Genomic DNA, 3,317 nt, shown 5'->3' with positions numbered 1-3,317 from the left:
ACCATGTACTCTGTCAGTGCCATTAAGTATTCACATCTGTGTGCAATCACCAGCACTGTCCATCTCCAGAACTTCTCATCATTCCAACAGAAACTTTCTACCTGTTAAATAAGAACCCTCCATTCTCCCTCCCCCCAGCCCCTGGTAACCAGAGTTCTCCTTTCTGTCCCTATGAATGTGACCACTCGAGGTGCCTCATATAGTCCTTTGGTGTCTGGCTTATTTCACTTAGGATATAGTCTCAGCTTTCATCCATGTTGCAGCATGGGTCAGAAGTTCATTCTTTTTTAAGGCTGATTAATATTCCATTGTATATATGTGCTACATTTTGTTTATCCATTCACCTGTGGGTGGACCCCAGATTGTTTCTACCTTTGGTCTACCGTGAATAATGCTGCTATGAGTATGGATGAGCGAATAACTGGAGTCCCTGCTTTCATTCCTTTGGGGTATACACCTAGCAGTGGAATTTCTGGGTCACATGGAAGTTTTATGTTTAATTTTTCAAGGAAACTGCCATACAGTTTTCCACAGCAGCTTCATCATTTCACATTTCCACTAGCAAATGCATGAGGGTCCTAATTTCTTTACCTCCTCACCAATGCCTGCTATTATTATTTTAATAATAGCTATCTTAGTACGTGTGAGTTTCATTGTGGTTTTGATTTGCATTTCCCTAATGATTTGTGAGGTTGAGCATCTTTTCCTATGTTATTGGTTATTTGTATACCAACTTTGCAGATATGTCTATTTAAGTCCTTTGCCTGCTTTTTAATCAGCTTTGTTGTTGTTGAGTTGTAGGAGTTCTTTATATATTTTGGATATGCGCAGTTATTTTTTCAATATATGTATTTTGGGGTCATATTACTTGTTAAAACATTCATTTATTACTTTTTAAATTTGGAAAACACGGAAAGAAAAACGAGGGCTACAAGAAGCATTAGTGACTATATTCATTGACTCAGCAATTCCACATCTAGGGATTTGTCATAAGGAAATTTTGTGAACATGCACAAAGATTTAACCATAAGAATGTTCATCATAAAGGAAGGAGGAAGCAAGGATTAACGTCGAACCAGAGCATATAGGTGAAACAAAACACGGGTGACTCTACACAGCACTCTGCCATTACAAATAACATTGTAGATGAGCCCTCTGCATGATGAGTGGACATCTGTCATTAGCCATGCATGAAAGGGAAAAACTGCAAAACGATATTTACAGTGCGATCCCAGTTTTGTTTCAAACATATGTGTGATTCTGTAAAGAGGAAGGAAAAATGCCAACATATTAAGAGTGGTGATCTTCTGTGGTGGAACTCAGGTTATTTTTATTTTCTTCTCCGTAGTTTCTTCCAGTTTCCAATTATTTCTTCAATAAACGTGGCTTTACAGTAAAAAAAAAAGTCAATTATTTTTAAGGCATCCACAAGTAAATACCCTGATTATGTGAAAATATATTCACATATATATTCATAAAGAGTCGAACACAGCGACTGAACAACAACATCGAAAAACGAATAAAAAAGGTCTCTGCGCTATGAGATTCTGAGATGTCTCATTTTTATTTGTATTCTCCCAGGTTTTCCAAATTCCCTAGGGTCTGGTTGTTTTGTTATCTGGTTAGGCAAGATAGAAAAAGAAGGAAAACTGCTAAACTTTCAAAAATGAAAACCTAAAGTAAATGAGAATCTGAATGAGATAAAATTTAGCTCAAATACCTCGGACACGCGACCAAACAGCGAACCAAAAGCAGGAGGCGGGACGCGGAAACCGACCTACTACCGCAGCGCCAGAAAAGAGGCCCCGCCCAAGCCCCGCCCAGGCCTCGGCGGAGTCTCCGGGACACGGTGTCCGCACAGCCCCGCTTGCCCAGGCTGTTCCGCGACGCTCCGGCAGAGGCCCCGCCCCCAGGAACGTAAAGACCACGCCCCCAGATCCCGCCCCGCCCCCTCGGCCGCCCCGCTGCCTCTGTCCTCTAAGCCCCCGGGCCGGGCCCTCCCCAGGGCTTCCGGAGCCGGCCGTGCCACAGGCCCCGCCCCCGGGAACGTAGGGCCACGCCCCCTCGCCGCCACGCTGCGTCCGCGCCGCCCGTCGCGCAAGTCCTGGCTTCCGGAGCGGGACGGAAGGGCGGGCAGCTAGTCAGGCGGAGGCTGTGAGGCCTAGCTACGGAAGGGCGCGGTTCCCTGAGGAGCGCCCGAACGTGCTTCCTTCTGTCCGCCTCAGCCGTGTCCCCGCCTGTCCCCAGGTGCTCAGGTCGTGGAGGCCACAGGAGGCCGCGCTGCCGAGGGGGCCAGAGATCAAAGCGGGGCGGGCTGTGGGGCCCCCCCTGCCCCCAGGGACGCGCGCCGCGGGCGGATCAAAGCCCATGAGGCCAGGGCCCGCCCTTCCGAGCGAGCGACTGCAGTGAGCCGGCCGGCAGGGCCCAGCCAGGCGACTTCCTCCGGCCCCCCCGTGCACTCTGCCCCGCGTGAGGGGTCGCGGTGGCCTCAGGGGTGTAAGCCAGGCAGAGTTTGCAGTGCCGCTTCTAAGATAAAGGAGTCCTCGCGGTCATGAGAGCAGCTGCCGGTTATTGAAAAACAGTGCCAGGCAGGCCTGGGCCGTGTGCCTTCGTAGCAGCTCCATTGAGTACCGGTCACCACCTTTCACAGATGAGGGGCCGAGCTCCGAGAGGAGGCTCCTCCAAGGCCTCCCAGGAGAAAGTTCACAGTCTGCATTCGGGTCCCGATCCCCAGGTGTGGATCTTAGGCTTACATTTGGTGCTAACCTGACTCTTGAGGGGTGAGGGGCACAGCTGGCTGTCAGCCCTTAACTTACCTTAGCTCACTGCTGCCTCATCCCCAGCAGGTAGACCCAGAGCTAAGAGCTAAGGCCATCTTGCCCTACTGACGGTGCCCAGCACCCACCAGCCCCAGGAGCCTAGTGACCTCGGTTAATACCCACCTGTTTGCCTTGGGTGTTGGGAAAGACACCCTCTGCCCAGCATCTGAGAAGAGGGTATGAAAAATCGAGTGGTTCCAGAATGGTCTGTTTTTTGGACCAGGTCAGCCATGCCAGTGGTGCAAGGCCAGGAAGTGTGAGAGCAACCCAGGATATTCACACACACACACACTCTCAGACTCTGTTGAAGAAACCAAAGCCCCAGCACACACACACACACACACACACACTCTCAGACTCTGTTGAAGAAACCAAAGCCCCAGCACACACACACACACACACACACACACACACTCAGACTCTGTTGAAGAAACCAAAGCCCCAGCACGCGCACACACACACACACACTCTCAGACTCTGTTGAAGAAACCAAAGCCC

The 3,317-nt window shown here is 50.0% G+C and overlaps 1 long non-coding RNA gene across 1 annotated transcript; it reads right to left on the bottom strand.

Annotated features, from left to right (window-relative positions):
* Window positions 1-930: 930 nt before the first annotated feature.
* On the bottom strand, window positions 931-1,889 carry LOC120858470. Its single transcript, XR_005719876.1, has 2 exons — window positions 1,721-1,889; window positions 931-1,260 (listed from the first exon to the last, which is right to left on the bottom strand). It is a non-coding gene; the product is annotated as an uncharacterized LOC120858470 (long non-coding RNA).
* Between the last annotated feature and the right edge of the window lie 1,428 nt (window positions 1,890-3,317).

The sequence above is a fragment of the Oryx dammah genome, unplaced genomic scaffold (assembly GCF_014754425.2).
Source record: "Oryx dammah isolate SB20612 unplaced genomic scaffold, SCBI_Odam_1.1 HiC_scaffold_29, whole genome shotgun sequence".
Lineage (NCBI taxonomy): Eukaryota > Metazoa > Chordata > Mammalia > Artiodactyla > Bovidae > Oryx > Oryx dammah.
This window is presented reverse-complemented; position numbering and strand designations above follow the sequence as displayed.